The sequence below is a fragment of the Pristiophorus japonicus genome, chromosome 4 (assembly GCF_044704955.1).
Source record: "Pristiophorus japonicus isolate sPriJap1 chromosome 4, sPriJap1.hap1, whole genome shotgun sequence".
NCBI lineage: Eukaryota > Metazoa > Chordata > Chondrichthyes > Pristiophoridae > Pristiophorus > Pristiophorus japonicus.
In genome coordinates this window covers 136,988,041-137,015,921 of record NC_091980.1, presented here as the reverse complement: position 1 = coordinate 137,015,921, position 27,881 = coordinate 136,988,041, and positions in this window count along the sequence as shown.

Below are 27,881 nucleotides of genomic sequence, written 5' to 3'. Positions count from 1 at the left end.
GGTCACGGGAATGTGGGCAGGGAGGATCTTGAGACAATCACTATCACTAGGGGGGTAGTGCTGGACAGGCTAATGGATCTTAAGGTAGACAAGTCCCCTGGTCCTGATGAAATGCATCCCAGGGTATTAAAAGAGATGGCGGAAGTTATAGCAGATGCATTCGTTATAATCTACCAAAATTCTCTGACTCTGGGGAGGTGCCATCGGATTGGAAAGCAGCTAATGTAATGCCTCTGTTTAAAAAAGGGGGCAGACAAAAGGCAGGTAACTATAGGCCGGTTAGTTTAACATCTGTAGTGGGAAAATGCTTGAAGCTATCATTAAGGAAGAAATAGCGGGACATCTAGATAGGAATAGTGCAATCAAGCAGACGCAGCATGGATTCATGAAAGGGAAATCATGTGTAACTAATTTACTGAAATTCTTTGAAGATATAACGAGCATGGTGGATAGAGATGTATTTAGATTTCCAAAAGCCATTCGATAAGATGCCACACAAAAGGTTACTGCAGAAGATAAAGATACACGGAGTCAGAGGAAATGTATTAGCATGGATAGAGAATTGGCTGGCTAACAGAAAGCAGACAGTCGGGATAAATGGGTCCTTTTCAGGTTGGAAATTTGTGGTTAGTGGTGTGCCTCAGGGATCGGTGCTGGGACCACAACTATTTACAATATACATAGATGACCTGGAAGAGGGAACAGAGTGTAGTGTAACAAAATTTGCAGGTGACATAAAGATTAGTGGGAAAGCGCGTTGTGTAGAGGACATAGAGAGGCTGCAAAGAGATTTAGATAGGTTAAGCGAATGGGCTAAGGTTTGGCAGATGGAATACAATGTCAGAAAATGTGAGGTCATCCACCTTGGAAAAAAAACAGTAAAAGGGACTATTATTTGAATGGGGAGAAATTACAACATGCTGCGGTGCAGAGGGACCTGGGGGTCCTTGTGCATGAATCCCAAAAAGTTAGTTTGCAGGTGCAGCAGGTAATCAGGAAGGCGAATGGAATGTTGGCCTTCATTGTGAGAGGGATGGCGTACAAAAGCAGGGAGGTCCTGCTGTAACTGTACAGGGTATTGGTGAGGCTGCACCTGGAGTACTGCGTGCAGTTTTGGTCACCTTACTTAAGGAAGGATATACTAGCTTTGGAAGGGGTACAGAGACGATTCACTAGGCTGATTCCGGAGATGAGGGGGTTACCTTATGATGATAGATTGAGTAGACTGGGTCTTTACTCTTTGGAGTTCAGAAGGATGAGGGGTGATCTTATAGAAACATTTAAAATATGAAGGGGATAGACAGGATAGAGGCAGAGAGGTTGTTTCCACTGGTCGGGGAGACTAGAACTAGGGGGCACAGCCTCAAAATACGGGGGAGCCAATTTAAAACCGAGTTGAGAAGGAATTTTTTCTCCCAGAGGGTTGTGAATTTGTGGAATTCTCTGCCCAAGGAAGCAGTTGAGGCTAGCTCATTGAATGTATTCAAATCACAGATAGATAGATTTTTAACCAATAAGGGAATTAAGAGTTATGGGTAAGTGGAGCTGAGTCCATGGCCAGATCAGCCATGATCTTGTTGAATGGCGGAGCAGGCTTGAGGGGCTAGATGGCCTACTCCTGTTCCTAATTCTTATGTTCTTATGTTCTTATGTTATGGGGAACTGGCGGGGAAGTGAAGCTGAGTCCATGATCAGATCAGCCATGATCTTATTGAATGGCAGAGCAGGCTCGAGGGGCCGTATGGCCTACTCCTGCTTCTTATGTTCTGGACAATGTGCTCCTCTGCTGGTAGGGGTTTCTCAGTGGTGTCAGAAGCCGTGGAATTGGCCCTGATCTCCGAAGGGCTGTCCTCCCAGTACTATTTCGAATAATGCAGACCACTGCAGACTCCCACACAGTGAGGCATCATGGTTCTTAAAAAAAAGATATACATTCTTGGTATTTGGGAGACACTGGCTGGCAAGGCCATATTTATTGCCTATCCCTAGTTGCCCAAGGGGCATCAAGAATCAACTAACCACATAATGTGAGGTTAGAATCGCATTAGGTAGGGGTGGAAGATTCCCTTTCCTGAAGGACAAGAGTGAATGAGTTGGGTTGTCCCTGGATAATGGTTACAGACATGCATGAGAATGTTCCTGTGGTCAGATACCAGCTAAACATTTGAATGCCAACCCTGTTCATTAAGGCCATGGGGTTGATATGAAGAACTCCGATGCCCACATGGGTACAACGTTCATTGCATTATGCTCAAGGTGGGGGGGGCTCGGTCATTGGTGGAAACATTGAGCCCTATCCAGATGATGCCTCCTATTCTCAGGAAGAGTGATGAATGTTTCGCTCCTTCCAAACAAAGCAGTTCTCACTTGCTTATTTCAGGCCTGCACTGCAGACTGCCAGAAATCTCCTGGAGTGGCTTGGAAGAATCCAGTAGCATGAAAGCCTCATGCCCTTGCAACCCTCTCTTCTTTGGGAAGAGACAACCCTGATTCAGATGTCACTACGCTGCAAATGGCACATCTATGCAGAGACTCGTTTTATGACCCGGAGGCAGTGCAGAAAAATCTCCTCCGACATGTCCAGGTGCAGAGGAGATTTACCACACTGGTAACAGGGAGAAGGTAATTCAGTTATGTGGAGCGATTGGAGGAGCCGGGATGGTTTTCCTCAGGAGCAGAGAAGCTTAAAACGGAGATTTAATAGAGTTGATCAAAGTTATGAGGGGTTTTGATCGAGTAAATAGGGAGAAACTTTCCAGTGGCAGGAGGGTCGGTAACCAGAGGACACAGATAATTGGCAAAAAGTCCCAGAAGGAGAGTAGAATTTTTTAAAAAAAATATATGAACTCAGCCAGTTGTCAAAATCTGGAATGCATTGCCTGAAAAGGGAAGATTCAATAATAATTTTCAAAAGGGAATTGGATATATACTTAAAAAATGAAACCTTTGCAGGGCTACAGGGAAAGAGCAGGGGAGTGGGACTAATTGGATGGTTCTTTCAAAGAGCTGACACAGGAACGATGGGCTGAATGGCCTCCTTCTGATTTGTATTATTCTACGTGCAGGGGCCCAGTTGAACCACCGGAGAGGGCATTGCCGCGATGTTTGTTGGGTCTCTCACCAACCCCAATTAAGCAGTTCATATCCCCCAGAGGATAGTACAATGTCAGAAGCAGCAGCAACCAAAAATAATGAAGCAAAGTAATGGCATGAAAAATCCTATTTTAAAAAAAAGTGGAGGATCACCCACCAAAACTAATTAATGCATGGAACAAAAGGATAGATAAAACAGATTAAAAACCTACCTGCTCCTTTTAAATGGAGATTGCTCTGGCAAGCTGGGTCGCAGAGATCAGTATGTGGCACGTCCCCCATGTTGTGAAAGGAGTACTGGCTTGCTATGGGAAGGAGGATGAACCAGCAGCATAGTTTTGAGACAATCAAGCCTAGATGCCCAGAATACATTTGTAACATGAAACAATCCGTGAGAATGTGACGGTCTCACGGCCCAATACACACGTTAAACAAAGGCCCTGCTTCTTTACCTCTTTAAATGTGGGGTGGGGTAGGGGGGAGGTTACACTTGGCCTTAGGACGAGAGAGAGAAAAACACACATGGTTCCCATTCCGATGTCCTGTGATTCCTGGTGGAGCTTGTAGCCAGTATGGGTCTCAGCTAAATTGCCTTTCTAATAGTGACAAATCTGTTGATTGTGTCACCATTTAGCCTCACGCAAAGCACAGCCAATTGAGTAAAGGAAAGATTTGCATTTATCTAGCTCAGCACATCCAAAAGCGCTTTATAGCCAATGAAGTACTTTTGAAATGTAGTCACTGTTGTAATGTAGGAAATGCGGCAGCCAATTTGTGCGCAAGCTCCCACAAACAGCAATGAGATAATGATCAGATAATCTGTTTTTGTTATATTGATTGAGCGATAAATATTAGCCAGGACACTATGGATAAGTCCCCTGCTCTTCCTCGAAGTAATACCATAGGATCTTTTATGTCCACCTAACCAACAACAACTTGTATTTATAAAGCGCCTTTAACGTAGTAAGATGTCCAAAGGCGCTTCACAGGAGTATTAAAAGACAAAGAAGTTGACACCAAGCCACATAAGGAGACATTAGGGCAGATGACCAAAAACTTGGATAAAGAGGTAGGTTTTAAGGAGCATCTTAAAGGAGGAAAGAGAGGTAGAGAGGCAGAGAGGTTTCGGGAGGGGAAAAATCGAGGCTTTGTTTAACCGGGAGTCAATGTTGGTCAGCGAGCACAGATTTGATGGGTGAACGGGACTTGGTGCGAGTTAGGACACGGAGAGCCAAGTTTTAGATGACTTCAAGTTTACGTAGGGTACAATGTGGGAGGCCAACCAGGATTGCATTGGAATAGTCAAGTCTAGAGGTAACAAATGGATGGATGAGGGTTTCAGCAGCAGATGAGCTGAGGCAAGGGCAGAGACGAGCAAAGGAGGTGGAAATAGATGGTCTTAGCTATAGAAACAAAGAAAATAGGTGCAGGAGTAGGCCATTCGGCCCTTCGACCCTGTATCACCATTCAATAAGATCATGGCTGATCATTCACCTCAGTACCCCTTTCCTGCTTTCTCTCCATACCCCTTGATCCCTTTAGCCGTAAGGGCCATATCTAACTCCCTCTTGAATATATCCAATGAACTGGCATCAACAACTCTCTGCGGTATGAAATTCCACAGGTTAACACCTCTCTGAGTGAAGAAGCTTCTTCTCATCTCAATCCTAAATGGCTTACCCCTTATCCTTAGACTGTGCCCCTGGTTCTGGACTTCCCCAACATCGGGAACATTCTTCCTGCATCTAATCTGTCCAGTCCCATCAGAATTTTAAATGTTTCTATGAGATCCCCTCTCATCCTTCTAAACTCTAGTGAATACAGGGCCAGTCGATCCAGTCTCTTCTCATATGACAGTCCAGCCATCCCTGGAATCAGTCTGGTGAACCTTCGCTGCACTCCCTCAATAACAAGAACATCCTTCCTCAGATTAGGAGACCAAAACTGAACACAATATTCCAGGTGAAGCCTGTGGTAAGACCTCCCTGCTCCTTTACTCAAATCCCCTAGCTGTGAAGGCTAACATACCATTTGCATACCATTCTTCACCGCCTGCTGTACCTACATGCCAACTTTCAATGACTGATGTACCATGACACCCAGGTCTCGTTGCACCTCCCCTTTTCCACGGATAAGGTAGGAAGCTCATTTCAGGGTTTCAAATATAACATTGCAAACAATCTGGTTCAGCCTTAGACAGATGTTAGAGAGAGGGATGGAGTCGTTGGCTCGGGAACAGAGTTTGTGGTGGGAACCGAAAACAATGGTTTTGGTCTTCCCAACATTTAATTGGAGAAAATTTCTGCTCATCCAGTACTGGATGTCGGACAAGCAGTCTGAAAATTTAGAGATGGTGGAGCGGTCAAGGGAAGTGATGGTTAGGTAGAGCTGGGTGTCATCAGCGTACATGTGGAAACTGACGCTGTGTATTCTGATGATGTCGCCAAGGGCAGTATATAGATGAGAAATAGGAGGGGACCAAGGATAGATCTGTGGGGGACACCAGCGGTAACGATGTGGGGGTGGGAAGAGAAGCCATTGCTGGTGATTTTCTGGCTACGATTAGATAGATAAGAATGGAACCAGGCGAGTGCAGTCCCACTCAACGGTGGGGAGGCGTTGGAGAAGGATGGAGTGGTCAACCATATCAAAGGCTGCAGACAAGACAAGAAGGACAAGGAGGGATAATTTGCCTTTGTCACAGTCACATAGGATGTAATTATCGACTTTGATAAGAGCCGTTGGGCGGAAACCTGATTGGAGGGATTCAAACATGAAATTGCGGGAAGATGGGCACGGATTGGGAGGCGACAACACATTGAATGACTTTGGACAGGGAAGGGAGGTTGAAGATGGAGCGGTAGTTTGCAAGGACAGAGGGGTTGAGAGTTGGTTTTGTGAGGAGAGGGATGATGGCGGCAGGTTTGAGGGAGAGGGGGGCAGTACCGGAGGAGAGAGAACCATTAACAATGTCAGCTAACATGGGAGCCAGAAAAGGAAGTTTGGTAGTCAGCAGTTTGGTGGGAATAGGGTCAAGGGAGAGCGGGAGAGAGAGAGAGAGAGAGAGAGAGAGCAGGAACTGGGTCTCATGGATAAAATGAGTGTGGAGAAGTCATGAGGGAGAAATCGGAGAGAAACTGGAGAAAGAGAAGAGTTGAGGGCTAGGGCAGAGGAGAGGGATGAGGGGGTTGGAAACATTAGAGGAAGTTTGGCCTGGTGGGCTAGGGGAAGGAAGGGAAGTGAAGTGGTAAAGACAGCTGAACGGATGGTCTCAGTCTTAGAGACAAAGTCGTCCATGAGCTCCTCACACTTGTTGTCAGAGGTGAGGCTGCAGGAGACAGGGGAGAGGGGTTTATGAAGATGGTTAGCAGTAGAGGATAGAATCCGGGGTTTATTTTTGCATTCCAGAATAATTTTGGCGAATGAGATTAGGACCTGATAATACTTTATGTGGTCCAGCCAGATCTGGCAGTGCATGGCTAAACCAGTTGTCCGCCATATCCGTTGAAGTCTGTATCCCTTATGGTGTGGTGATTATTACAATCTGAGCCCCTTTGGGACTATCCCGGATCAGGCGTACTTCTCAGGTGTTCACTCTCAACTGAAGGTTGAGATAGCCAAATCCTAACGGTACTGGTTGGGTCTGAAGGCCTAGTCTATCTCTCCCCAAAGGAAAAGGACAGACCAAGAATGTTCCTCCAGATAGCACTTTGTAGCAAGTTTCAGCCAGATTGTAATGTCTCAGATATTGTAAGGGTCCGGGGGTCTCTCCTCAGTAATGTACCGGTTCACCAAAAGAGTGTGGTTAGTGAGTTTGTGATACAGAAAACTATGAGAAACAATTCTAAAATATACAGAGGTTTTTTAAAGAACGGATCTGCAATTTACAGCTGGAGAGACAGTCAATCGCAACATTAACAGTTCTTAAAAAAGGTGAAAAATACAATCTTATTTCTAGTAGAGAATCTAACTTTTAAATCTAAATTTCATTACAGTATTATTACAGTTCTTAAAATTGTTTAAGCAGAATATCCATCAATTATCAAGGTAGCATTTACCTTAAATCCCCGAGTAGTAGAAGACTATGGAGCTGGCACATTGGCTCTGCCCTGCCTTTAAGTTTAAGTGAGTCTAAGCGAATCTAAGAAACCTCATCCGAGCTCTCAATATTTGTACCTTTCTCGGTTGTTTCTCACAAGTATTTCTTGATCGAGTTAATGAATGCTAGTTATATTTTAGCTGACTTTTGCATCCAGCTAACCACTGTATCAATATATGGCCATTGTGAGGTTACCATCAAAGGGCAGATGCCATTTGCTTAGGCAATGGGCACTTGATTGTTGTTACATGTGTCCTATTGTAAGAAGTTATAATATGACTTATTCAGAGTCACAAGAATTGGTCTCGTTTAAGTGCTAGGTACTTCACATTTAGTCAATTTAGCTGAACCAATTACTATTCCAACAATTGTCAATTACCAAGCTATGGTCAAAGGGCAGATGCCATTTGTTTATGCGATGGGCACTCCAAATTCAGCTGACTTGCTATTTCAACAATTGTCTTATTTTAAGAAGTTATAGTGTAACTTATCCAGGGTTGGCCCGTCAAGGCTAGAATTTCTTCATAGCAAGAATTCCTTCAGAAAGGGAGTGAAGACAAGGGCCGTACTAGGGGAACGGCCAGGGTGAGCGAGAGTAATTGTTTTAATAGGGAGTAGGGCATCAAAGGTGGTGGTGAGGGTGTAATTGAGCAGATCGTTAGCTGCAGAAATGTCATGGTGAATAGAGAGCCAAAGGCTGGACAGTTGGGATTTTGTAAGCGCAGTTGTAAGAGAGTTGGGAGTTTTTTTTTCCAGGGGCAGACGCAGGAGGAGGTAGGGTTGGTGGGGGTCGGGGGGATACGAGGAAGTGGTCAGAGATGGCCTTAACTGTGATTGACATGATGGGAGTAGTGAGGCCACGAGAGATGGCAAGGTTGAGGGGGTGGCCATGAATATGAGTTGGGGAATTTACATGGAGGGAGAGATTAAGGGAGGACAGCAGGCTAGTGAACTCAGAGGAGAGAGATGGAGGTTGAAATCACCAAGGATGAGAAGTTGCTCAATGCAGAGGCTGAGGAAGGAAAGCAGTGAAGTTATTTCTGTAATAACATTTTTATAGTACTTGGATGGGCGAGAATTGAGGTGAGAGAGGTGGAATATGGCGAGATGTTCAAAGGAGGAAAAAAAGTGTCAGAGGAGTAGGAGGACAGACTAAGGTGCGATTTGCTGATGAGAGTCACACCGCCACCACGGCGGTCTCGGCGAGTCAAGTGGTGGAAGGTATAGCGAGGCGGGGAGGCTTCATTTAAGGGTTAAGTGTCATCACCCCTCAGCTAAGTTTCCATCAGGGCCATGATATCGATGTAATCATCCACAATAAGCTCATGGATGGCAAGGGCCTTGTTCGCAAGTAAACGGACATTCTGGAGGGAGATGCGGAGGGGGTCAGTGATGGCTGATCCACTGCCAGCATCCACAGGGTCAACGCTGGGAGGGGTGAGTTGGACTGGGAGGAGATTGGCAAGGTTAGCCCTCAGTTGGACAGTAGGGGTTGCTGCTCATAAGGAGACAGCGATGAGTGTCTCGATGGCCCTTCGTAGGTTGCCAAGAGAGGCACAGAGGGAAGCTGTAGGTTTATCTAGGAGAGAGTCAAGCCTGAGACAGCGGCAGGAGAGTAGGAAGGTGGAGAGTAATGAAGGGTAGGGATTTGAGGGAGGGCAGAGTATCCGAGTGGAGAGATGAAAGGAGGCATGATGACAGGACAGTGGCCAGGGAGGGATAAAGAGAAAAGGGAAAAGGGGGAGAAAAAGTCGGAAAAGAAATGAACGACTCAGGTCAGGAGCAGCAGCCAAAGTACGCATGCAATGGACACAGGGAAAGACTCGGGTTACCTGGGCCAGGCTATGTAGTAATTAATGGGATACATATCTCCTGGTAGGGAATAGGTTGGAGACAATAGTCGGGAGACCAGAGTCAAATTCACAGGTTCCATGGAGGGACAAAGCCGATGTAGGCAGCATGGGGCCGGTACGGAGCATCAACGGACCGCTGTCCAGATTCAGAGACAGGTGTAGCAGGCGAGTGAAGTCTAGAAGCTATTTGAAGGGTGGAGAGTTGGAGGATGGAGGTTGTAGCCGTAGGATGGAGGTTGTGCCTCAATGCGAGGAGTATTCGGAATAAGGTGAATGAATTAACTGCGCAGATAACAGTTAACTGGTATGATGTAATTGGCATCATGAAGACATGGCTGCAGGGTGACCAAGGCTGGGAACGCAACATCCAGGGGTATTCAACATTTAGGAAGGATAGACAGAAAGGAAAAGGAGGCGGGATGGCATTGCTGGTTAAAGAGGAAATTAACGCAATAGTAAGGAAGGACATTAGCTTGGATGTTGTGGAATCAGTATGGGCGGAGCTGCATAAAAGCAAGGGGCAGAAAATGTTAGTGGGAGTACAGACCACCAAACGGTAGTAGTGAGGTTCGGGATGGCATCAAACAAGAAATTAGGGATGCATGCAATAAAGGTACAGCAGTTATCGTGGGTGACTTTAATCTACATATTGATTGGGCTAACCAAACTGGTAGCAATGCGGTGGAGGAGGATTTCCTGGAGTGTATTAGGGATGGTTTTCTAGACCAATATGTCAAGGAACCAACCAGGGAGCTGGCCATCCTAGACTGGGTGATGTGTAATGAGAAAGGACTAATTAGCAATCTCGTTGTGCGAGACCCCTCGGGGAAGAGTAACCATAACATGGTAGAATTCTTTATTAGGATGGAGAGTGACACAGTTAATTCAGAAACTTGGGTCCTGAACTTAAGGAAAGGTAACTTCGATGGTTTGAGGCGTGAATTGGCTAGAGTAGACTGGCGAATGTACTGAAAGGGTTGACGGTGGATAGGCAATGGCAAACATTTAAAGGTCACATGGATGAACTTCAGCAATTGTACATCCCTCTCTGGAGCAAAAATAAAACGGGGAAGGTGGCTCAACCGTGGCTAACAAGGGAAATTAAGGATAGTGTTAAATCCAAAGAAGAGGCATATAAATTGGCCAGAAAAAGCAGCAAACCTGAGGACTGGGAGAAATTTAGAATTCAGCAGAGGAGGACAAAGGGTTTAATTAAGATGGAGAAAATAGAGGATGAGAAGAAGCTTGCTGGGAACATAAAAACTAACTGCAAAAGCTTCTATATATAAGTGAAGAGAAAAAGATTACTGAAGACAAACGTAGGTCCCTTGCAGTCAGATTCAGGTGAATTTATAATGGGGAACAAAGAAATGGCAGACCAATTGAACAAATACTTTGGTTCTGTCTTCACGAAGGAAGTCACAAATAACCTTCCGATAGTACTAGGGGACCGAGGGTCTATTGAGAAGGAGGAACTGAAGGTTATCCTTATTAGGCGGGAAATTGTGTTAGGTCGATAAATCCCTGGGGCCTGATAGTCTGCATCCCAGAGTACTTAAGGAAGTGGCCCTAGAAATAGTAGATGCATTGGTGATCATTTTCCAACAATCTATCAACTCTGGATCAGTTCCTATGGACTGGAGGGTAGCTAATGTAACACCACTTTTTAAAAATGGAGGGAGAGAGAAAGCGGGTAATTATAGACCAGTTAGCCTGACATCAGTGGTGGGAAAATGTTGGAATCAATTAGTAAAGATGAAATAGCAGCGCATTTGGAAAGCAGTGACAGGACCGGTCCAAGTCAGCATGGATTTATGAAGGGGAAATCCTACTTGATAAATCTTCTGGAATTTTTTGAGGATGTAACTAGTAGAGTGGACAAGGGAGAACCAGTGGATGTGGTGTATTTGGACTTTCAAGGCTTTTGACAAGGTCCCGCACAAGAGATTGGTGTGCAAAATCAAAGCACATGGTATTGGGGCTAATATACTGACGTGGATAGAGAACTGGTTGGCAGACAGGAAGCAGAGAGTCGGGATAAACGGGTCATTTTCAGAATAGCAGGCAGTGACTAGTGGAGTGCCGCATGGCTCAGTGCTGGGACCCCAGCTCTTTACAATATACATCAATGATTTGGATGAAGGAATTGAGTGTAATATCTCCAAGTTTGCAGATGACACTAAATTGGGCGGCGGTGTGAACTGTGAGGGGGATGCTAAGAGGCTGCAGGGTGACTTGGACAGGTTAGGTGAGTGGGCAAATGCATGGCAGATGCAGTATAATGTGGATAAGTATGAGGTTATCCACTTTGGGGGCAAAAATGCAAAGATAGAATATTATCTGAATGGTGGCAGATTAGGAAAAGGGGAGGTGCAACGAGACCTGGGTGTCATGGTTCATCAGTCATTGAAAGTTGGCATGCAGGTGCAGCAGGTGGTGAAGGCAGCAAATGATATGTTGGCCTTCATAGCTAGGGGATTTGAGACTAGGAGCAGCGAGGTCTTACTGCAGTTGTACAGGGCCTTGGTGAGGCCTCACCTGGAATATTGTGTTCAATTTTGGTCTCCTAATCTGAGGAAGGACGTTCTTGCTATTGAGGGAGTGCAGCGAAGGTTCACCAGACTGATTCCTGGGATGGCTGGACTGACATATGAGGAAAGACTGGATCAACTGGGCCTTTATACATTGGAGTTTAGAAGGATGAGAGGGGATCTCATAGAAACATATACAATTCTGACGGGACTGGACAGGTTAGATGCGGGTAGATTGTTCCCGATGTTGGAGAAGTCTCGAACCAGGAGACAGTCTAAGGATAAGGGGTAGGTCATTTAGGACTGAGATGAGGAGATATTTCTTCACTCAGAGTTGCTAACCTGTGGAATTCCCTGCCGCAGAGAGTTGTTGATGCCAGTTCATTGGATATATTCAAGAGGGACTTAGATATGGCCCTTACGGCTAAAGGGATCAAGGGGTATGGAGAGAAAGCATGAAAGGGGTACTGAGGGAATGATCAGCCATGATCTTATTGAATGGGTGGCACAGGCTCGAAGGGCTGAATGGCCTATTCCTGTACCTATTTTCTATGTTTCTCTATTTCTATGAATGAGAGTCGGTGGCAGTGCAGAAAGATGATGGCAAAATTGATGCAAGTTGGAGGTCACCGTAGGTCAAAGCGGCGGGAAAATTGTAAAACGACAAAAAACAACCAGCAAAGCTGGAAACCAGTAGGGCGAGTCACCGGACAAGCGAAACAGCAGCTGCTAGCCAGAAGCCAATTGTAATCCAGTGTCGTCCAGTGCAGAAGCGTAGTGGTGTAATCCAATATAGTTCAAAGCAGAAACATAGTCTAGATGTCCAGAGAAGTCCAGCAGATCGGAAATAAAGCTGAGAAAATAATTCAGTAGCTTAAAATTTGAAGTGCAAAGCAGAGCAGAGTCACAGCAGCGGAGTCAAACAGTGTGGTCAGTAGAGCCGCATAGTGCTGTTGGTGAGGAATCCAGTGATGGAAGTCAAGTTTCAGAGTGGAAAGGGCACAGTGAGAACAAAGACACATAGGGTTGGGGACGAGCAGTGCACTCTGCAGGGGTAGCTACAGTGTCAGCCGTGGCTCAGTGGATCGCACACTTGCCTCCAAGTCAGAAGGTTGGGGGTTCAAGTCCCACTCCAGGAACTTGAGCACATAAACCTAGGCTGACACTTTGCAGTGCTGAGGGAACGCAGCACTGTCGGAGGTGGCTGTCTTTTGGATGAGACGTTAAATGGATGCCCCGTCTGCTCTCACGGGTGGACGTAAAAGATCACATTGCACTATTTCGAAAAAGAGCAGGGAAGTTATCCCTGATGTCCTGGCCAATATTTATCCCTCAATCAACAGAACCAAAAAATTATCTGGTCATTATCTCGTTGCTGTTTGTGGGAGCTTGCTGTGCGCAAATTGGCTGCCACGTTTCCTACATTACAACAGTGACTACACTCCAAAAGTATTTAATTGATGTAAAGCACTTTGAGACATCTGGTGGTCATGAAAGGTGCTATATAAATGCAAGTCATTCTTTAAACTTGTAGTTTGGGTTGAAATGCCTTCATTATCAGAGCCAGGGTATTTTAAGGATGAAGAAAGGAGATTGGGGGATGAAAGGGCAGAAGGTGGCAATGAGTAACCAAGGATACAGTTGGAGAAGAACAGCTCAGTAAGGAGCTGCCAGCCCAGGAGCCAGCATGGATTCAGAGATGTAATAACGTAATAAAACATCCCAAAGCACTTCACAGGAGCGTTATCAAACAAAATTTGACACTGAGCCACATACGGGGATATTAGGGCAGATGGGGTAGGTTTTAAGGAGCATCTTAAAAAGGAGGAGGGGTGGAGAGGTTTAAGGAAGGAATTCTGGAGCTTAGGGCTATGGCAGCTGAAGGCACGGCCACCAGTGGTGGAGCGATTGAAATAGGGATGCTGAAGAGACCAGAATTAGAGGAGCGCACATCTCTCGGGGGGGATGGAGGAGATTACTGAGATGGGGTGGGGGAAAGACCATGGAGGGATTTGAAAACAAGGTTGAGAATTTTGAATTCGAGGCATTGCTTAACTGGGAGCCAATGTAGGTTTTAGCAGATGAGCGGAGGCAGGGGGGGAGTCGAGAATATTCCAAAGATGGAAATAGGCGGTATTAGTGATGGCGTAGATGTATGATACCTGAGCGAGCAGACGGGGCCTCGGTTTAATGACTTATCTGAAAGATAGTACCTATTAACAATGCAGCTCTCCCTCAGTAGTGCACTGAAGTGTTAATCTAGATTTTTCTGCTCAAGTCTCTGGAGCAGGACTTGAACCCACAACTTTCTAACTCACAGGCGAGAGTGCTACCAACCAAAGTTGCCTTTAATTTTTTTTTTGAGTGCGCGGCCCCTTTAAGGAACTGCACGACCCATTCAAATTGCAGAGCCTGCACGGATTTTCCTATTTAAAAGCCGGTCAGCCAGCTGCACGTGAGCTGTAGAGTGCTGTGCAGCTTAACGGGATCATTGCTGCCGACTGAGCCACGGCTGACACGGTGCTGGAGATCCAATAATCCACAGGATATGGTGGTAGCTGTGCTGTGGGGGGTAGGGAAGATGGAATGTGCCTGTGGAGCTCAGCAAGCCAAGGCTACCATAACAACCTGAATTTAGGTAGCACCTTTAACGTAATAAAGTGCCCCAAGCCTTTTGACAGATGCCAAGCAGTAATGGGAGAAGAGTTAGTATAAAGAGACAGTAAAAATCACCAAGGTAGTTAGAGACAGTTAGAGGGAATTTCTTCGCACAGAAGTCCTCTGCCACAAACTGTTGGTAAAAGGAATTAAGACAGTTGCTCGTAAAAGAGGGATATTAAATGTTGTGGGGGCCCATGGGACAGTGGGAGTAGATCAGGTGGATGAAAACACTGGCTCTGACTTGATGGGCCAAATGTCTCATTTCTGGTTCTATAACTGGAAGGAGGTGGAATAGCTGAGGAGACGGAGGCAGATTTGGAATCGGGGTTGAAAGACCTGGATATTTGAAGGGGCTGCTCCTCAAATTCTGGTTGCACTTCAGCCTCACTCTCCTGATTGTTGGGCACCCTGTGCGGAGGGGAGCGGGTAGGTCCGAGGGCCTCCTCGTAGGACTGCTCCTGGGCACGGCCAAGGTGGCCAACAGCCGGTCCAGGCAGCGGGCGGTTGAGGGGGTCGTTCAGCCTGACTGCCTGCCTCTCTTCCGCAGTTACATCCGAGCCAGGGTGTCCTTGGAGATGGAGTACGCGGTGTCCACCGGTACGCTCGCGGCCTTCCGCGAGAGGTGGGCATCGGAGGGACTGGAATGCATCGTCACCCCCGGCAACCAAATTTTAATTTGATTCATTAACGTCCAAAGTTTAATTGATTTATTTTGTCAGTTTTAGTGCCCCCCTTTAATCAGGGGGCACTTGATTTACTGTTCAACTTTAAAATAGTTGAAAGACCTGGATGAGTACTAGAAGGTTCTGCAGGGTTTAATGGCTATTCTGTACCCTCACTTTCCCACCTCCACTCCTGAACCCAACCAGCTCACCTGAACCCCATCAAGATCACATGCAGTCAGTCAGTCCTTAAATCCTCATTGCTCTGAACACAGGCATAAGCCATGGTTAAAAAAAAATACCCCGAGGCTGGTGTGTCCACAGCACATACCTGTCTATGTACCATTTAGGCTCAGGGCCGACATATAAATGTTTCAATCCTAGCCCCCATTGATTTATAGACACAAAATCCATGCCAAAAATTGCTGGTCATAGGAATGTGGGAAGGGAGGACCTTGAGATGATCACTATCACTAGGGAGGTAGTGCTGGACAGACTAATGGGACTGAAGGTAGACAAGTCCCCCTGGTCCTGATGAAATGCATCCCAGGGTATTAAAAGAGATGGCGGAAGTTATAGCAGATGCATTTGTTATAATCTACCAAAATTCTCTGACTCTGGGGAGGTACCAGCGGATTGGAGAGCAGCTAATGTAACGCCTCTGTTTAAAAAAGGGGGCAGGCAAAAGGCAGGTAACTATAGGCCGGTTAGTTTAACATCTGTAGTGGGGAAAATGCTTGAAACTATCATTAAGGAAGAAATAGCGGGACATCTGGATAGGAATAGTGCAATCAAGCAGACGCAGCATGGATTCATGAAAGGGAAATCACGTTTAACTAACTTACTGGAATTCTTTGAGGATATAACGAGCATGGTGGATAGAGGTGTACCGATGGATGTGGTGTATTTAGATTTCCAAAAGGCATTCGATAAGGTGCCACACAAAAGGTTACTGCAGAAGATAAAGGTACGCGGAGTCAGAGGAAATGTATTAGCATGGATAGAGAATTGGCTGGCTAACAGAAAGCAGAGAGTCGGGATAAATGGGTCCTTTTCTGGTTGGAAATCAGTGGTTAGTGGTGTGCCACAGGGATCAGTGCTGGGACCACAACTGTTTACAATATACATAGATGACCTAGAGGAGGGGACGGAGTGTAGTGCAACAAAATTTGCAGATGACACAAAGATTAGTGGGAAAGCGGGTTGTGTAGAGGACTCAGAGAGGCTACAAGGAGATTTGGATAGGTTAAGCGAATGGGCTAAGGTTTGGTAGATGGAATACAATGTCGGAAAGTGTGAGGTCATCCACCTTGGGGAAAAAAACAGTAAAAGGGAATATTATTTGAATGGGGAGAAATTACAACATGCTGTGGTGCAGAGGGATCTGGGGGTCCTTGTGCATGAATCCCAAAAGGTTAGTTTGCAGGTGCAGCAGGTAATCAGGAAGGCAAATGGAATGTTGGCCTTCATTGTGAGAGGGATGGAGTACAAAAGCAGGGAGGTGTTGCTGCAACTGTATAAGGTATTGGTAAGGCCGCACCTGGAGTACTGCGTGCAGTTTTGGTCACCTTACTTAAGGAAGGATATACTAGCTTTGGAAGGGGTACAGAGACGATTCACTAGGCTGATTCGAGAAATGAGGGGGTTAACTTATGATGATAGATTGAGTAGACTGGGTCTTTACTCCTTGGAGTTCAGAAGGATGAGGAGTGATCTTATAGAAACATTTAAAATCATGAAAGGGACAGACAAGATAGAGGCAGAGAGGTTGTTTCCATTGGTGGGGGAGACTAGAACTAGGGGGCACAGCCTCAAAATACGGAGGAGCCAATTTAAAACCGAGTTGAGAAAAAATTTCTTCTCCCAGAGGGTTGTGAATCTGTGGAATTCTCTGCCCAAGGAAGCAGTTGAGGCTGGCTCATTGAATGTTTTCAAGTCAAAGATAGATAGATTTTTAACCAATAAGGGAATTAAGGGTTACGGGGAGAGGGCGGGTAAGTGGAGCTGAGTCCACGACCAGATCAGCCATGATCTTATTGAATGGCGGAGCAGGCTCGAGGGGCTAGATGGCCTACTCCTGTTCCTAATTCCTATGTTCTTATGTTTATATATCTCAATTTGCTAATACAAAGACATCTAAGTGTTCGGATTTATCCGCCAATGGTGTTCGGATTTAGGATTTATCCACCAGTAACACAACTGTGACTGCGTTAAAAGAAAATCTTTCCAAACCTCCAGTCTCAGAAAATTCAAACAGGACAAATAGTCAGACAAGAAATATAAAAACTAAATAGGACCAAGGACGAGAGTTTCCTCATTTTTTGCATACTTAACGGCCATTTTACCGCTGAAATGACGTATAACACCCATGTATCGCCCATTTAGCCACAAAATGGAAACGGACGGACATTTTTCGGAAACTTATCGCCGAGCGTTACTTGCCCAATATGTGTAACGCCGGGAAAAAATATTACCATCTGCCCACTTTTTTCGGGCGCAATCATCAGAATGGGCAAAATCAACGCCCATAATATCGGCCAGCGTTACTCTGCACGGAATTAACGGCGATTTTTTTGTGTCGTAAAGAGCACATTTGGCAAAACTAACGCCAAGGAGATCACCCACCATCATCACATCGCACACATATCGCCCACAATATCGCTCGCCTAAAAAACACCAAGAAAAAGTGGAACTATTCTGAACCAGAAATCCAGCAGTGTGGCTGCCATTTTTAAAATTGCAGTTCACTTCATTCAAAAGGCTGCTTTAACTTCTGGGGAGTTTGCATTGACTCTGGAGTTCTTCTCAGGTGAAGTGACCATCGCAACAGACATATTTTCAGACTCTGGACTATTGTGCGTTTACTGTAGGTGTATTTTAGTGAGGAAATCATTGCTTCTGATCAATCGCTATTATACTTTCATTGAAATGGGGCCAGCCATTTCTCAGCCTACATCGATTAATATGCAGATATTGCAGAGGGCAGATGGCTCAATGTGAGAATGCACATCATTATATCCTCAATTTACGACGTGCAAGAATGAGGTGGAGGGCCAGACTATACACACCCTGCACGTACAGGGAAAAGAGGTCTTACCTCAACGTGTCCGACCACACCTGCCTTCGGAGACTGCGCTTCCACAAGGTGGTGATCAATGAAATATGTGAGCTCATCAGGCCACATATGCAGCCTGCATCAGGACATCTGTCGGTCGAGGTCAAGGTCATCGCGGCACTTGTCTTTCTACGCATCCGGTTCCTTTCAGGCCTCCGCGGTCAAGATTTCCCCTCTGTCTCACCATGCAACCCATCGCTGCATTAGACAGGTCACGGAGGCCCTGTACGCAAGAAGGATGGACTTTATCAGCTTCTCCATGACCACGGAGGCTCAGACTGACAGGGCTGGAGCATTCTACCGCATTGCTAAGTTCCCCAGGGTGCAGGGAGCTATACAGTGCACTCACATCACCATGCGGCCACCTTCTCAGGACCGGAGCATTTTCGTAACAGACAAGGATTTCATTCCCTGAAGGTCCAACTAGTTGTTGACCACAACCAGATCAACATGGCAGTGAATGGCAACTGTCCAGGCAGCTTCGATGAGGCTCACATCCTGTGTGAGAGCGCTGTCTCTGACATTTTTAAGAGTCAGCCACAAGGACAATGCTGGATGCTTGGTAATAACCGATATGGCCGAGCCACCTGGCTGATGACACCCCTGTGTGACACCCACACCGAGGCCGAGAAGCGATACAACGAGAGACACGTGCAATGTGGCCCAGAAAACAATAACTGTGCTTAAGCAGCACTTCGGATGTCTGGATTACTCAGGAGGGGAGCTACAATACAACCCTGAGCAAGTAGGTAAATTCGTGGTCATATGCTCCATGCTGCACAATCTGGCTATCAGGAGGGGCCAAGAATTGCCAGAAGGGACTGATGCTCCACCTCAGGAGAGAGGAAGAGGACGACGAGGAACTGGACGCTGTCCTAGGGCCAGACAATCAGGCTGGCGATGCAACCATGCCCATGACCCCCTCCAGACCGCAGGAAAGGGCCCGTGGTGGCTACATAGCTGCAAGACTTATGGTGAGGAGCTGATATCTGAACGATTTGCTGAAAGAACGTTGCTGTGAGTGACAACGCTGACACAAAGCTGTGTGTGTGCAGCTCAGACATCAATGGTGCCTATTACCTTGGTGGCAGTTAAAGTTTACGTTGATTGAAGTTAAGTTTTATTTAACCCTTTGATGTTAAGGAATCACCAGTGTGTAACGGTCCAGCTATCTGAGACAAAGCGCAGCAAGATTATGTTCAATAAAAAACATTTTATTCCCACATTGGTCTGAAATCATAAGTATCACAGGCAAAAACACCCAACCCCCGCCCACACCCGACTTTTTCCACCATTGACATCAATCAAATGTTCAACTTGTCCAGCAACACAGAATACAAATGCAAAGCAGGAGGGTGGTCCCCTCCCCCCATACATTACAACAAATTGCATACACTGAGTTGGAGATATAACACAGCCATCACCTGCGGACATGTACCTCACTTTCCTCCCCCCCCGTCCCCTTCTTCTCCCCACCTCAACCCCTTCCCCTCCTCGCTTCACGGCGCCTGGCCGAGGAGCTCCTCAGGCGGTGCCTCATCGGGAGGGGGGGAATGAAGGCAGAGGCGGTGGTTCACGGGTACGGGAGTGGGGTTGCCAAGGGGTCAACATTCTCTGATACAGAAGCAGGATCTTAGTCCTTGCTCTCATCTGTCATTCGCAGTGGTGGTGCAGAACCGAGGGGTGGAGTGCCGCGCTCTGGAACCACTAGGAGTTCTGTGTCAGCAGTGTTCCTGGCTATCGCACCCAGGGCCTCCACCATCTGCGGAATGTACTCAGTCCTGGTGGCCAGCTGTCAGGATATGCACCCCAATGCTTCGATGAGCTGGTCACCAATGTCTACACTCCTCTTGGACAACTGTTTCATCTCTCCGCTCTCATGTGGCGCTCGTGGGCCAACCTGCCGTGCCCACGAGGCCTCTGCGGGGTCGGCGCCATCCTGTGGCGAGGTGCTTGGGGCCGGTACCTCCAGAGTGGAGGCGGGAATAACCGGAGGACCACTAGATGGCCTTGGGGTGGAATGGCTTCTGGAGCGTGGCGATGCAGGTTCCTCGAAGTCCGCGCTGTCGTCCGTAGAGAACAGACCCAGCAGATTGACGTACGAAAATTGGAGCTCCTCAGCACCAGATGTAGCATCGTCCGGAGAGTCAGGCCCCGCGCCCCCACCTTCTAACCTCTGTGGTCTTGCCTGGGGCCGCGCTGCTGGCTGAGCTGCAAAACACAATTGAGGTTATTAGAAAAGAAGGGGGTGCTGGGTCGCAGGATGATTCCAGCGCTACACACAACATATGCACGACAAAAGCACCGCCACTATCAAAATCATCACAGACATTACATTTCATGACCATCAACACATTTGCATTGCAATGATTTTCATTAGGCCATCATTATTTCTAGGACAATTTTAGAAATCATCTATCATATATGATTGTTCAGATATGAGTGGGTGTGGCATCTATTGACTTTACATTACGCAGTGGTGTAAGCTTTACTCACATGGCATCACTTCAGGGTTTCTGATGGTGCATCCGTAGCTATCCGGGGGTGCTTCCCCATGATTGCGAGCACCCACACCTCCATCTCAGTGATGTCGCTGGGGACTGGTGGCCCCCTACCCGTTCGCCTCTGCACGGACCTCATCATCGATAGCTTCTTCTGTAAAAGGTGGCAGGATGACATGGCATGAGATCATTGCATGATATCATTGCTAGGTACTGTCACAGACACTGATACACCACATAACCAACAGATGTAATCATGATTATTATGATAATTATCGTTCTTTACCTATAGACGCGCACCGTGATCGCAGGCTTTGAGTAAAACATTCCTGGTAAATGTGAAAGACCTTACATCTACTGATAGTCACTCATGACTGTTACGAATCAAATTAAAAAATACATAAGTACATGTAAATCAATGTAATACTTACTCTTGCGGATCCCACAAGGTCGTTCCATCATTTGCAGCATTGGTTGCCCTCACGCACCTCTGCTATCTCTGTCCATATCTTCTGGTATGCCTTTGAAATGGGCTTCCCACACCCTCCCTGTGCCAAATCACCCCAGCGTAACTCGACCTCCTGCAGGAGGAAGGCATTTACCTCGTCCGAGAACCTCCTCTCTCTTTTGCGCCCTCCAATGTGCTCCTCTCCCACCTCACTGCTCTCGCCAGCATCAGTCTCCACATCGTGCTGTGATGCCTCCTCCTTTCCCTCCACTATAGGCCAAATTCGGGCAAATACGTGGCTAGTAACAGCTAATTTTTGTTTCCCTATTTGTTGTAATGCTCTAAACTCTCCCTCCTTCCTCCCAAAGCAGTCACACCACACCCACACACGTCTTCAGTCCCTCTCAGTTCCCTCTCTCTGTCTCCTCTTCTGCGCATGTCATGATGACCCTTGACCTCCTGAATCGCGGGAATCGAGTGTTGCCATGCCGTTGCCAAGGACAGCGAGACTTTACGACAGAAGGTCAGCAAGATTTAGCGCTGCCGCCCATTTCATATCGCTTGCGGTAACACCCAATTTCAAAAATGGAGACTAGGTGCTTTGAGAATGGGCGAGAAGCCAGCGATCTGAAAACGTATTTTTACTGCCCATGCTGGAAATAATGTCCATTTTTGGGCAATAAGCACAAAAGTGTAAAATCTACCCCAAGTGTTGGAGGACCATACTGCCAAGAGCCACAATTGCACACCCAAGGTATCAATGCAAGTACTGTGCAGTACAGTGCCTTCTACAAATATTTATCTGCAAGTCAACATGGGCAAATTAATTTTTTTTTAATAAACGCACAGCATCTGGAATTCAGCTAATTATATCTGCAGAGCGCTAATATTTTGGTAAACAGATAACCAAGAGGCAAGATTAAATAAGGTTCAGGGTAAAGAAAAAAAATATATATGATGAAGATGAAATCTTTCATTTGCATCACACCTGCGCTCTCACAAATGTCCCAAGCATTTCACACATGATAAACTACACTGTGCAGTCACCATTGTGTGGGTGAACGCAGCAGCCATTTTGCACTAAGCAGGATCCCACAAACAGCAACGAGATGAATAATTGTTTTTGGTGGCATTGATTGAGGGGAGACTGTTGGCCAGGGCCGCAGGAAAACATGCTGTTCTTCTTTGAGTCGTATCACTGGATCTTCAACATCCAGCAGAACAGACAGACAGACGGAGTCGGGATTTAATGCCTCACCCAATCTCCGACAGTACAGCACGAAAGTCTCAGCCTAGATCATGTGCTCAAGTTCTGGAGGGGGTTTTGGACACACAAACTTCTGACTTGCAGGCAAGAGTGCTACCAACTGAGCCACGCAGACACTGATGAGAGGGCGAGGTGAAATTCCTATAAACAATTGGAGTAAAAGAGGTATTCCTAAATAGCAAATATAGCAACATTACTGGCATCACAGATACATGGCTGGAGGCTGGGGAAAGGGCCACAGCTAGAGCCAACAGAATATTTTACAAAAACGGACTTAATAATCATAGGCAGTCCCTTGAAACGAGGATGACTTGCTTCCACGCCAAAAAGGGATGAGTTCACAGGTGTTTCAATGAAGGACCTAATATTCCAGGTCCTGAACTGCATGTTGTAGGGTGGAAGATGCTGTGCGTGGATTTTTTTAATGTGGGGTGGCCGTTGCACACCAGCCACCACACGGGCTTGACAGAGCTAGGTCTTGGTCCAGTGGCAAGGGTTATCCAAGATGACTGGAGACCTGCTTTAGAGCTAATAAGTTAATAAGCTAACTAGATGAGTGGCATTATTGGGAAGGGATGCCAATTAATTACTGAAATGGAGAAAATAACAGAAATTGAGACAGAGGTAGAAGAACGGATAGACATTAGTGATAATAGGGCAATAAAGTATTAATTGATGACTGACATCAACCATCAGCACAAGTCCAACAGGCAAGGAAGAGAGGTCGCAGGGAACCTGAAGAGGATAATCATGAAAGGTTTCAAAATGCCACGTATTGCTCTTGCTCTCCTCCTCTCCCCCAAGGTGTTTATAAAATAGGCCCCGTCCTCCTCTCCTGGGTACACAGGTTGGCTGCATGCTTGTAGGAGCTGCTTCCAGTGCCACGTATAAAGTGGACAGTGCAGGGACAGCTGATAGGACAGATGACAATGCAAGTGATTGCACAGAGGAAAGGCGATTAGATTCAGTAGTTTAATGTAAACAGAGTTGATTAATGGGCATGGGTGAACATCTTGGTTATAATGATCCTGCAAGTTACAGTTAATACTATAGGACTATGGCCAAAATAATACACATACTAGACTTTACAAGAGTGTAGGAAAGAGTTATTAACCCAGAGTTGTAAGAAACAGCTATTAGATCCAAAAATGGGGTTTTTAATTCTTAAAGAACAAAGAAGGATAATAAACTGAGGAAATACGGCTGGGAACAGATGGCAAGGATGTCAGTGAGGTCAGATAACAAACACAAGAGACAAATAGGGATCAAGAAAGTCATAAAAGATCCTTAAAGAAACATAACTTTTGAAAGAAACATCCCAGAAAGAGAAAAGTCCTCATCAGCTCGGCCAGGAAGAAATGCATCACATGTCTCAATTAAATCAAAGATGAGAGTATCATATTTCTCAATTAGATCGTAGATGAGGGACAGATGATTGACACAGCCCACCAAAATAAAGTATAAAACTAGGGGACCGAGAAGGAGAAGTCAGACAGCTCTGGGCGAAGGCTTTCTCGAGGTGGAGATCAATGCTGGCTTATTCCCAACACCTTGCTCAAGTTTAGCCGCTGAGGTGGATCGATGCTGGTTCCTAACCTTACACCTCCAACAGCTCGAGGGATGAACTAGGAGAAGTGATCATTGCTGCAGGCTGCAGAGATCCGCTGACCTGAGACCTCCACACTGTCTCATCGGGCATCTGTCCGTCCGACTGGTCGTGGCATTCCGCTTCGGGGGTCATAGATCGCTCTCTACTGTCACAGGCTGTATGTCTATTATACTTACATTGACCACATGTACTATCTGATTATGCTTTAAAACTGTAGCTCTTTAATAAAATATTTTAAAACTCCGAAGACCCTTTGGGTATGTGTGTGTAACCTGTGATCCGAATCTTACAAGAGTACATTTTGTGGGAAATGTCCGAGAAAGAATTAAGTGAGAAGCAGAAATAAGAAATGAAGCAACATGAGACATTTATGGGATGTAGCATAGTAACATGCTGGTATGAGAAAAAGGGAGAAAATGTAGCAGAAAGCAAGGCCATAGTAATGGAATAAGGAGGACTGAAATAACTTAAAAACCCAAGAATTAGTTTATAAGGCAGATTGATAGCAAGACGGAGCCGAACAAAGTTTTAGCAGTGTAATCCCTTTCTCATACCAGCGTGTTACTATCTCACATATTTCCAATTTGTTTTGGATACATACATTCATATATTTTTTTTAATCCATATCAATTGGTTCTGGGATATATGTTTCTTTGTCTGTCTCATAAGTATCACTCTATGAAACCACATTCTGAAATTCCAAATCAATTTTATCGAAGTCAATTTTAGCTTTGTGAGCATTTTAGTTAACACCTCAGAGTTCCAGCAACGTGTGGATAAGGAGCTGCTGTTTTAAATCAATGCTGACCATTCTTTCTGGGCTCTCCTTTCAGTGAACATTGATAGAATCTGGAAAATGCTGAAGCTTCCTCCCCTCACTCACCAAGCTGTTAAACTCATGGCTTCCTAATCCCAGATTCCCACCACACTCTTATTTTGAATATCAGAAGGACCTTTCCTTATCTTGAATCATCAGGGACACCTCCTAAGATTCATTGAACTGCTAGAAATATTAACCAGGGTCCTGTCCATTTATTTAAGGTTTCCAAGGATGTATAATCTGGTCAAAGTGCCCGGTATACATTGTTTTTCTTCAGAACATATGACTTACTGAGATCGACAGGGAAGACAACTAAATAAAAACAGACAGATTTAGGCAGACAGAGACAGACATGCATTTATATAGTACCTCTTAAATCTTTCAGACATCTCAGAAGAGCTTCACACACAATAAAATTGTTTTAGAAGTTCAGCGACTATCCTTATGAAGACAATTACATTCCTGAGCTCTGATCTGTAATCTAACCTCAAGGCCATTAAATAATTACACCTAATAATTTTTCAACAGCAACTTCCAAACCCATGACCTCGATCGCCTAGGACAAGGGCAGCAGGTGCACGGGAACACTATCACACATTATCCCGACTTGGACATATATTGTTGTTCCTTCATTGTCGCTGGGACAAAATCCTGGAACTCCCTCCCTAGCACCTTCACCACACGGATTGCAGCGGTTCAAAAAGGCTCACCACCACCTTCTCAAGGGCAACTAGAGATGGGCAATAAATGCTGGTCTTTTTAGTGATGGCAACATTCCAAGAATAAATAATAAATAATTGATCTAACCAGTTACATTAACTTGTGTAACTCATTGCAGGGGCGCACTTGGAATAGTGTGTACACTTTTATGAGGCTATAGATGCATTGACACAGATGCAGAAGTTATTTTCTCTCGGACTGAAAGACATTACTACTACTGTTCACAAATGGTACACGTGCAACACTAGATAATGATTTAACACCGGTTTCATTCAGGATTCTAACCCGAGTGATCACTAAATACACAGGTAACAAAATTAAGCCGTCAAAGAATTGCAGCAAGTGCAACTGTTTCAAACTGCCTGTGATTTCTCCCACCAAGGTAAGAGCTTTGGAAAACACTTTTCATTTTCAGATGAGACGTTAGATCGAGGGCCCATCTGCCATCTCAGGTGGCTCTAAAGGATCCGATGGCACTATTTTGAAGAAGAAGAGCAGGGGAGTTCTCCCCAGTGAGCTGGCTAATATTTATCCCGCAACTAACATCACTAAAACAGATTATCTGGTCACTTATCACATTGCTGTTTGTGTGATCTTACTGTGTTCACATTGGTTGCCTGTTTGCAACATTACAACAATGACTACACTTCAAAAGTACTTCATTGGCTGTAAAGCACTTTGGGACCTTCCAAGTTCATGAAAGGCACTATATAAATGTAAGTCTTTCTTTCCTTTCATCTGAATGACAAGATAAATGCTATGTATTAAAAGCTTTCAGTGCTGATAGAGCACGTTAGTTACTAGCACTGTTGCTCCAATAACTTTAATTTCCGACCAACAGCACAGAACACAAATCATTGGTAAGGTTGCGTTTTCACAGCTACTGCTTGCTGAAATGTGAAGGCTATTTTTGCACCACCTTGTGGCAACATTTTGTCATTAATGATAAAAGTTTGCATTGCTCTCATGAAAAGTTAATTACAAACATAGAAACATAGAAAATAGGTGCAGGAGTAGGTCATTCGGCCCTTCGAGCCTGCACCACCATTCAATATGATCATAGCTGATCATGCATTTCAGTACCCCATTCTTGCTTTCTCTCCATACCCCTTGATCCCTTTAGCCGTGAGTTTAAAACATAAGAACATAAGAATTAGGAGGAGTAGTAGGCCATTCGGCCACTCAAGCCTGCTCCACCATCACATCAACTGTTCCAAGTCCAGGAATGACAGACAGCAACAAGAATCCCCACCCCCAGAGTAAAAACAAGAGCCACCGAAAGAGCCATCATACTGCATCCAAAATACAATCACATGCAGTCAGATTTTGTATTGTTGTGGTTTCATATAACGGGAAAAGCTTATGTCTAGTCTAGCTATCCATTCAGTGGCCTCCTGAGATGCCGAGTGGAGAAATGAGGTGCCTCCTGCAACTGATCTTAGTGGGCAGGTTGATGTGATATGTTCCACGATCTGGAACTCATGGTCACAGTTGCACTTTGGGTCATCCCTCATCTTCCACTTGTGGAGCAGGTGGCCGCATTGTCCATGCCTCGTGTGGATTAGGTTGAGTGCTCTCCACTGTCTTCGAGGGAGGTCGAAGCCAGGGACCTCTGCTATTGGTCAGTGATGAGGTGTGGGTTCTTTATGTTGCATGCGTCCCATGATTCCATCTATCTGGATAATGGGTCGATACCAGCTGCGTCAATATTGGCTGCTATTCCCAGAATGACCGGTGTGATTTTAAGTGCTTCCGTTGTCTGTTTTTCAAGTCTTCGTTAATGGAAAGGTCGATGTTGCTCATGAATGTTTCCATCTCACGGAGCAGGATGGCGTCACGGCAAATGGCAGGCGGGGCAATGTGGGACAGCACTGGGAGCCACTTGGTTGGACTGGACTTGAGCATCCCTGACGCTGTCCTCATGGCGGCGTTTAGCTGCACGTCCACGATCTTTGTGTGGCGGCTGCAGGACCATGAGGCAGAGCAGTATTCTGCAACAGAGTGGACTAGGGCCACTGTTGCTGTGCAACGTGTTCTGGTTGTGCTCCACAAAGGACGTTCCAACGAGTTTCCAGACCAGGTTTTTAGTTTTTGCCTGGTGTTGGTGAGATGGGGCCGATAGGTGAAAGTCCTGACGGAGTGATGCCCAGATATTTTAGGTGTGGTTCATGGGTAAATCGCCTTCCGAAGAATGAAATAATCATAGAAATTTACAGCATGGAAAGAGGCCATTTTGGCCCATCGTGTCCGCGCCAGCCGAGAAAGAACTATCCAGCCTAATCCCACTTTCCAGCTCTTGGTCTGTAGCCCTGTGGGTTACGGCACATCAAGTGTATATCCAAGTACTTTTTAAATGTGGTGAGAGTTTCTGCCTCTACCACCCTGTCAGGCAGTGCGTTCCAGATCTCCACCACCCTCTGGGTGAAGAAATTCCTTTCATATCTCCTCGAAACCTTCTACCAATTATTTTCAATCTATGTGCTCTGGTTGTTGACCCATCTG